The sequence below is a fragment of the Chiloscyllium punctatum genome, chromosome 27, assembly GCF_047496795.1.
Source record: "Chiloscyllium punctatum isolate Juve2018m chromosome 27, sChiPun1.3, whole genome shotgun sequence".
NCBI lineage: Eukaryota > Metazoa > Chordata > Chondrichthyes > Orectolobiformes > Hemiscylliidae > Chiloscyllium > Chiloscyllium punctatum.
The window spans coordinates 78650907-78660635 of record NC_092765.1 but is presented as its reverse complement, the minus strand read 5'-3'; positions in this window follow the sequence as shown (position 1 = coordinate 78660635).

The window sequence follows — 9729 nt, the reverse complement described above, 5'->3', positions numbered from 1 at the left end:
AAATCCTGCCGCAACAAATGGCAGAGCTTAATTTCAAATCTGGAATTAAGAGATTGATGGTGGTTATGAATCGATTGCCAAGAAAATCTCACCTGGTTCACTAATGTCCTTGAGGGAATGAAACTTCCATTCTACCATCGATTCACCACTCTCAGGCTGAAGACGTTTCTCCTTATCTCCATTCTAAAGATTTTCTCTTGAGTCTCAGGCTACGTCCTTGAGTCCTTTCTTTCCTAACAGTGGAAGCATCTTCCCAACATCTACGCTGACCAGGCAACCAGTATTCTGTATGCTTCAATTAGATCCAAATTCATCCTTATAAACTCCAGCGAGAAGAGACCCAGAGATCTCATATGTTGAGCTTTTCATTCCTAGTACCATTCTTATGTAGTACCTATGAACACGCTCAGGAATGGTACATCTTTCCTGAGTTATGGGGCCCAAAACGGTACACAATACACAAAATGTGGTCTTACCAGAGTCTTATAGAGCCGCGAAAATCCATCCCTGCTGTAATATTCAAGTCATCTCAAAAGAAATGTCATCACTTTATTTGCCTTTCTGACCAGACGGGCCACCTGAAATAATAATCTTACGATGGACAATAGTAAATTGTTACAAAAATGAACAATGATTAAAGCATGCTAGGAAATAGACCCCAGCCTTGACCAAAGTCTCTGAGTTAATCCACATGCTGCAGAATCCAAACAGGTTGCAGCTTCCCAGAGATGGTTTGCAAACAATCCTGACAGCGACAGACCCTACAATACACAACTGAAAGTGACAATGGAATGGCGCCTTTGGGCCATCAATGTGACAACCCCAGGTTGGGTCTGATTGATCAGGGTAATTGATCATTCCATTGGCAGATTCTCCATACCCTCTCAAAAGGCATGAAGATTTGGGAGGATAAGAATTACCGTAAAACCGCTCTGACAGTGATAAATCGAGAATAACCACTGAAAGAAAAGACACCTACAAGAACATCAAAAGAACAAGAGGACGTCTCCAGGTGGAATCAGGTAAATTTCTGGTGGGTGGTATGTGATCATCCAAAGTTAAGTTAAACCATAAGATAGACTGTAATAGAACATAGAACATAGAACAATACAGCGCAGTACAGGCCCTTCGGCCCTCGATGTTGCGCCGATCAAAGCCCACCTAACCTACACTAACCCACTATCCTCCATATACCTATCCAATGCCCGCTTAAATACCCATAAAGAGGGAGAGTCCACTACTGCTACTGGCAGGGCATTCCATGATCTTACGACTCGCTGAGTGAAGAACCTACCCCTAACATCAGTCCTATATCTACCCCCCCTTAATTTAAAGCTATGCCCCCTTGTAATAGCTGACTCCATACGTGGAAAAAGGTTCTCACTGTCAACCCTATCTAACCCCCTAATCATCTTGTACACCTCTATCAAATCACCCCTAAACCTTCTTTTCTCCAAAGAAAACAACCCCAAGTGCCTCAGCCTTTCCTCATAGGATCTTCCTACCATACCAGGCAACATCCTGGTAAACTTCCTCTGCACCCGTTCCAGTGCCTCCACATCCTTCCTATAGTATGGCGACCAAAACTGCACACAATATTCCAGATGCGGCCGCACCAGAGTCTTATACAACTGCAGCATGACCTCAGGACTCCGGAACTCAATTCCTCTAACAATAAAAGCCAGTACGCCATATGCCTTCTTCACTGCACTATTTACCTGGGTGGCAACTTTCAGAGATCTGTGTACATGGACACCAAGATCCCTCTGCTCTTCCACACTACCAAGTAGTCTACCATTAGCCCAGTAATCCATCTTTTTATTACTCTTACCAAAGTGAATCACTTCACACTTAGCTACATTGAACTCCATTTGCCCCCTTTCTGCCCAGCTCTGCAGCTTCTCTATATCCCGCTGTAACCTGCCATATCCTTCCTCACTGTCTACAACTCCTCCGACTTTCGTATCATCCGCAAACTTGCTCACCCAACCTTCTAACCCTTCCTCCAGGTCATTTATAAAAATGACAAACAGCAATGGTCCCAAAACAGATCCTTGCGGAACACCACTAGGGACGGCACTCCAAGATGAACCTTTGCCATCAACTACTACCCTCTGTCTTCTTCCAGAGAGCCAATTCCTAATCCAAACCTCCAACTCACCCTCAATGCCATATCTCTGTATTTTCTGCAGTAGCCTACCATGGGGGACCTTATCAAACGCCTTACTAAAATCCATATATACCACATCTACCGCTTTCCCCTCATCTACCTCCTTCGTCACCTTCTCAAAGAATTCAATAAGGTTTGTGAGGCACGACCTGCCCTTCACAAAACCATGCTGACTATCCTTGATCACATCATTCTTATCCAGATGTGCATAAATCCTATCCCTTACAATTCTCTCTAAGACTTTGCCCACAACAATGTTTTTCATTACGTTATAATACGTTTTATTGTTCCAATATTAATTGTGTTCAATAAACAAATATCATTGTTTATAAGAGTTGACTCAGTTGTTTTGGTGAATATAAGATTTCAAACATACTGTGCGGCAGATACAGCACCTTCCTTCCTACTGAGACAACCTTCTAATTTACCTTGAGATAATCCTGACTGGAACTCGCAACACTCTGCACTTCAGACTTCTGAATTTTCTCCCCAGTTATAAAATAGTCCATGCCTCTCTTCTTCCTACTAAAGTGCATCACCTCGCACTTTCCCAAGCGTACTCCATCTGCCACGTCTTTGCCCACTCTCCTACCCTGTCTAAATCCTTTTGCAGCCTTCCTGCCATCTCAATTATACCTGTCCCTCTCACGAGCTTTGCGTCATCAACAAACCTCGCCGGAGTGCCCTCAGTTCCTTCATCTAGATTGTTAATGTACAAAGAAAAAAGTTGTCGTTCCCTTACAAAGCACCAGTTGTCATTGGCTGCTATCCTGAGAAGGACCCTTTAATTCCCACTCTCTACCTTCTGCCAGACAGCCAAGCTTCTGTACACATTAGTACCTTATCTCTGATACCATTGGCCATTATCTTACTCAGAAGCCTCCTGTGAAGCACCTTGACAACGTCCGTCTTGAAGTGCAGATAGATAACATCCATTAGCTCTCCTTGGTCTAACCTGTTTATTACATCCTCAAAGCATTGTAACAGATTCATTAGCCTGACCTCACCTTGATGAAACCGTACTGACTTCGCTCTACTTTACCATGCACTGGCAATTTTACTGAAATCTCATCCTTCACATTGGATTCCAAGAACTTACCCAGGAATGAAGTTAGGCTAATCAGTTTGTAATTTTGTCTTTTACCTTATTCCCTTTTTAAACAGGGTGTCAGTGAGATCCAAGATGGCGGCGACCCAGTAGGTCTGAGTCTGCAGAGCTCTGCCAAAGACTCAGGCAAAGTGGGATACCCACCCTCACATCACCTATTAAATTGTTAAAATAGTTTTTGCCCAGCAGCCTTGGCCATTCTACATCAAGCTTTAGCAGTCTGATGCTTTTAAAAATGACGAAAGGTGAAATCTCTTGCAGTTCACAACAGGCAGGGACTTCTCTTCCACTACCCCGTCAGCAACAGAGACTTCTGCGGCCGCCCCGTGGCCCTGACCTGCAGGGGGAGAGCCTAATCTCGGAGTTTCTTAAACTCAGATAGAAGATTGATGAGTCCATTGAAGTGACGCTGTCCAGGTGGGAGTCGCTCTCGGTCAATCTGCAGATACATGACGGAGAGATCGAGAAACTCGGGCAGCGTGTAGGTGTGAGGCATAACAACAGGCCGCGGCCTCCGAGACCACTGCTGAGTCATCCATGGGTCAGGTCTGGGCTCTGGAACATCGAGTCCCGACCTTGGATGAACATATTGATGACCTCGAAATTCGGATTCATCGGAAAAATATTCGGTTGCTGGGCCTTCCTGAACGGAAGGAGGAAGGGCAGCTTGTTGATTTCCTGGAGCAAAGGCTCCCACAGCTGCATAAACTGGAGTCGGAGTTGGGCCGGGTGCGGGTTGAGCGGGCCCATCGTGTTGCTGTGCGCCAACTCGGTTGGACCAGAGGCCCCGCCAGGTCCTAGTTCAACTTCAACATTAGAGGGAAAAACAGATGCTCCAGAGTGTTGGGGAAGGATTCCGATGCCATGATATACAAGGGCTCCAGGATAATGCGGTCTGTAACAGGAAGGAATGTGATGAGATGAAGAAGCGTCTGAGGGATTTAAATATTGAATATTCTGTGCGATATCCAACAATGCTATGCTGCAGTCATGGAGGATCTGTATATGACTTCAGATCACTAGAAAAAAGTAAAAGAATTCCTGGATGCTCTCAAATAGACTGCAGGATTTGAACTGGATGGATAATAACTTTATTTTGCCCCCATTTTCTTTTTTTTCCCTACTCCTTTCTTCCTTTTTACTCTTCTCGATCTTTCCATTGTGATGGGGGAGGGGGAGTGCTCGTTCCTTATCTTTTCTATGGACTCTAATCTATAGCTCATGCCGTTTATTTGATTATTGGGGGACGTTTCTGAGTTTTTTTTATATTTGGCTGCTTTACGTGCTGCGATTTTAATTTCGTAATTTAATATATTCTCATCTTGTCTTGTTTTGCTAGGTGTATCAAGGTGTTAGTATGGTGAGTCGCCCACTTTTAACTTCTGTCTTATAAAATGTTGGAATTTGTTTACTCTACTTTGTTATTCCCGGGCCGAGGGCATGCTTCTGGCTGGGAGATGTTATGGTGGGATTATTGGAAAGTAGTAGCGCCCCTTGTGAACAAGGGGGAAAGTCTCCTTTCAATTATGTTTTATGTTTTTTGTTTTTAGGAATGTTCTTAGTTGTTTTGATTTAGCTGTATTAAAAAAAGTTTTACGTGTGAATCATTTTTGGTTTTATCCAATGTCTTTGGGTGGGGTTCTCCCTCCTGGGGGGGTCTCAGGCTTGCTTGAACGATCATGGCTGGTCATTCGTTTAGGTGGTGCACCTGGAATGTCAAGGGATGGCACTTACCAATTAAAAGGAAAAGGTATAATCAAGTCTTAAAAAAAGAAAGGGTAGATGTAGCCCTTCTATAGGAGGCACACCTACTTGATAAGGAACATTTGAAGATTCAACAGGGTGGATTTGGCCACGTGTTCTTTTCATCTTTCAGCTCAAAAAGTAGAGGAGTTGCCAATTTTACTGGGAAGAAACTTCCCTTCTAAATGCTAAGCCAGATAAAAGAATTGACTGGAAGATATATATTAAATAAAGCCCTAATATATGGAGAGGAATATGGGATTTGGAATCTCTGTTGCCCGCCGGTGCATCATTTAAATTTGTAATGAAGGTGATCTCCAAGTTGATGGCTTTGGGATGCGGCACACAATTATAGGGGGAGATTTTAATTGTATCATCGAACCTAGGGTAGACAGAATACCTAAGATCTCTGCGGGCATACTATGATATCTAGGCAGTTGGCGGATCTGAGGAGGGAGTTAGGACTGGTAGATGTGTGGAAGTGTCTTCACCCTAAGGGTAGAGGCTTTTCTTTTATTCTAACCCACACAAGTGTCATACTAAAATTGAAATGCATCAGTCCCCTCGAGTGGATATGGAGGTTAAGACTAGTGATGACGAGATAGCTTCCGGACATTGGCGTATATACCGTTTCCTATTGAACGATAGTAAGTTCATAAAATATTTCACGCAGAAATTTAAAACCTTCTGAGATAACAACTCAAACACGGCCAGTAACCCTTCGGTGATGTGGCAGACTGCTAAGCCATAAGCATGAGGCTTCATTATCTCATATTCTGCGACACTGAAAAGACAAAAGGGAGAACAACAGTGTCTGCTCGAGGTTCACCTTTAAGGTGGCTGAGACAGCGTATGTTGACAGACCCTCCTTTACTAAACTACAGCTGATCACAGCCCTTAGGGCAACTTTGAATACCACACTTACTCAGACAGCAAAGAGGAAGACATTATTTGCGAAGCAGAGATTATTTGAATACGGTGACAAGCCTGGCAGGTGTCTCGCATACTTTGCCAGAAAGCAAAAGGTTCCCCAGGCCATTGCGTCTATTAGAAAGAGTGCTGCTATGTTGACTTGTGATTGTGAAATGAACAATACAGCTTTTAGAAAGTTCTGTTTCAAATTGTATAGGTCAAAGGGCTGTGAGGATAGAACGAGGAAAATAGATTCATTTTTTTTAAAAAAATCTGGCCTCCCCTGGCCCAACCTTGTTGTTCTTGAATGTCCCCCAGCAACCCAGAAAATACAGGAGGCGGTAAGGCAGCTCCAGGGTGGCAAAGTGCTCGGATGAGATGGATTCCAGGCTGAGTTCTGGAAAGAATTTATTGTGGAATAGGCCGGTCCACCTATAAATATGTATAATTATTCACATAGTCAGGGCTGTCTCCCGCCGTCTCTGAGAGAAGCAAATATTTCTCTCATTCTTTAGAAGGGAAATGTCCCAGAGGATTGCTTTTCGTATAGACCTATATCCTTGTTGAACGTGAATTTTGAAGTTCTCACAAAACTGCTGGCATTAAGACTGGAGAGGGTTTTACCATTTGTTATAAAAGAGGATCAGACGGAGTTTATAAAGGTTCGCAGATCAACTAAAAACATTAGAAGAGTCTTAAATATGGTATAGGCCTGCCAGGCGGGAGCGATACCGGGATTAGTTATCTCCCTAGAGGCAGAGAAGGCATTCGATTGGGTAGAATGGCCATATCTCTTTTATACACTGGAACGGTTTCGTGTTGGAGAGGTCTTTATTAAATGGCTTACAGTATTAATTAATGACCCAAAGCAGCGGATTAATTTCGGATAGCATTAGCATTGTGAGAGGTTGTCAACAGGATTGCCCTCTCTCACCATTATTATTTACGCTATTGATTGAGCTATTGGCGGAAGCTAAATGAGCCGACCTTAATGCAATGGTTCGGGAGGTTAGATCGGGTAAGCACAAAATTACTCTCTATACAGATGGTGTCCTCCTTTTCTTAAATGGTCCATTGACATCTGTAGCCTGATTAGTTCAAGTGGTTAACACATTTGGTGTGTTCTCAGGTAATAAAATCAACTTAATGAAATCGGAGGCCATGCTGCTGTGAGGTCTTGCAGTATATCTAATTATCCAGATGGATTCCATTTCCCCTTTCGGTAGTCACTGGGAGGTTTTCTTTACTTCGGTATTTTTAATACTTTGGTTTTCGGTCAGCTGTGTAAAGCCAATTATACACATTTATTTGAGAAAATAAGATAGGCCCTTCAGCAAGAGGAAGATCTCCCGATATCCTGGTGAGATAGAATAGCTTTGGTCAATATGAATATCCTACCTTGCATTTTGTACGCTGTGAGAATGCTCTTCTTGATGCTGCCGAGACTGGCGTTTCATCAGGTTTATGGCTGGCTCAGCTCTTTGAATTGGAGTCATAGATGGCCACTTATTAAATTAAAAAAGCAACAACTTCCACAAGTAAGGGGTAGGCTGGATTTTCCAGATTTCAGGAGGTACGAATTAAGCTCTCTATTATCTTTCGTAGCTGATTTGGTCTCTTGTGAACCACAATCAATTTTTTTTACATTTTGAAGCCTCCCTCGCAAAATATCCCCTCATCAATCTACTATTTATGGACAAGATGAGAGTTATTACGGTTCATTGTAAACATTCTACTGTATTAAATACAATCAAAGCCTAGAGGATAATGCAACAGGATGAGGGTAAACTACAAAATAAAACTCCCTATACCCCTATAGTGGGAACGTTGCGATTCCAGCCAGGGCTGAGTGATACTGTATTCAGAGCCTGGGAGTGCAAAGGTATCTCCTGTTTGGGAGATCTGTTCGATAGGGAGGTCATGATGTCCTTCAAACAGCTGCGTCAGAAGTTTGAGCTGCATAGCAAAGATCTTTTTCGATATTTTCAAAAAGGAGACTTTTCACAAAAGAAGACCATATTGAAAATTAATCCTTATAAATCGGAGAGAGAAAGGAGAGTGCATCGGCCAATGTGCCCACCCGTGGTCAGTACTCTCTACCACTAACTATTTAATAAGGTATCGAAGGACATGGAACGGTTATATAAAACCTAGAGTCAAGAATTGAGAACGAAAATTTCCTTAGACGTGTGGGAAGGCATCTGGGAAAACACCAGGAAGATCTCTGTCTGTAACAGAACTCAGGCTATCCAATTGAAGATAATTCATAGGGCTCAGATGGCACCTGAGTGACTTGCAAAGTTCAAGGCAGGAGCATCTCCAATGTGTCCCATATGCAAAATAGCAGTTGGTAATCTCACGCATTTTCTGTGGACCTGCCATAAGATCTGCAGATAGTGGAGCAGAGTAGCGAATGTCTTGGCAAAGATTTTGGTTATGAAGATTGGGTCGGACCCAGTGTCTCCACTTTTGGGCTCCCCAACTTTTCCCTCTTTGGAAGTACATAGGAGGAAATTATTCACGATCCTTTCCTTTTGTTTGGCGAAAGATATTTTATTGAATTGGGTATCCGAAGGACCGCCAGGCGCTTCAAGGTGGCACAGGATAGTCGTGGAACATATCCCCCTTGACTTACTTATGAATATGGTGCACCAAAAAACGTAATTATTTTATAAAACATAGCAGCTCTTTTTGAACTACATTGACACAGATATATCAGCCTCATTGTTCAGGGCATTTGCTTAGCCGTGGGGATAGTTCTGGCTGGTTCGGGGGCTCCCACATAAATACAGGTTATGTTATGATTTAATATAAATTTATTTTGAATATCTATCTAGTTATTTATTTACTTATTTATTTTATTTTCTCCTTTTGTCTATTGTCAGCAATGCAGGATATCCTAGTTCATGTTTTTTTTGTTTTTACAAATTCTATATTGGGGTTGTAATTATATTGTAAAGCAGAATACCCTAGTTTGTACTATTTTTGTAATTTTGTAAAAATTTCCAAAATCTTCTGTTTTCAATAAAAAATATCCACTAAAAAAAAATCAGACTGTCACGTTCGCAATTTTCTCGTCTTCTGGGACACTCCCTGATTCTAGAGATGCCTGTAAGATCACCATTAATGCCTCCATCCAGTTTATTTATCCATTTAGTTTTTTGAGCAATTTCTCCTAATCAGAGCTGAAAATGTGTTGCTGGAAAAATGCAGCAGGTCAGGCAGCATCCAAGGAGCAGGAGAATCGACGTTTAGGGCATGAGTCCTTCTTCAGAAATGAAAAAGGTCTCATGCCCGAAACGTCGATTCTTGCTGCGCTTTTCCAGCAAAACATTTTCAGCTCTGATCGCCAGGATCTGCAGTCCTCACTTACTTCTCCTAATCAGCCCTGTCTCCTCACTGACTCGAATATTTGGGATATTATTCATGTCTTCCACCGTGAAATCTGACGTGAAATAATTATTCAGTTTCTCATCTATTATTTGTTCCATACTACTATCTCACCAGCGTCATTTTCCAGTGGCCCAATATCCACTTCTGCTTCTCTTTTTTGCCCTTTACATATCTAAAGAGACTGTTACAGTCTTCCTTTATGCCACTGGCTAGCTTACCCTCATATTTAATCTTGCCCCTCCTTATTTCTTATTTTGTTGCCATCTGCTCGTTCTTGAAAGCTTCCCAATCCTCTGGTTTCCCTCTGTCATTTGACATGTTATCTGCTTTCTCTTCTTCTTTTACCTGAGCCATGAATTCCTTATTATTCAATGGTTGCCTCATCCTCCCTGTACAATGCATC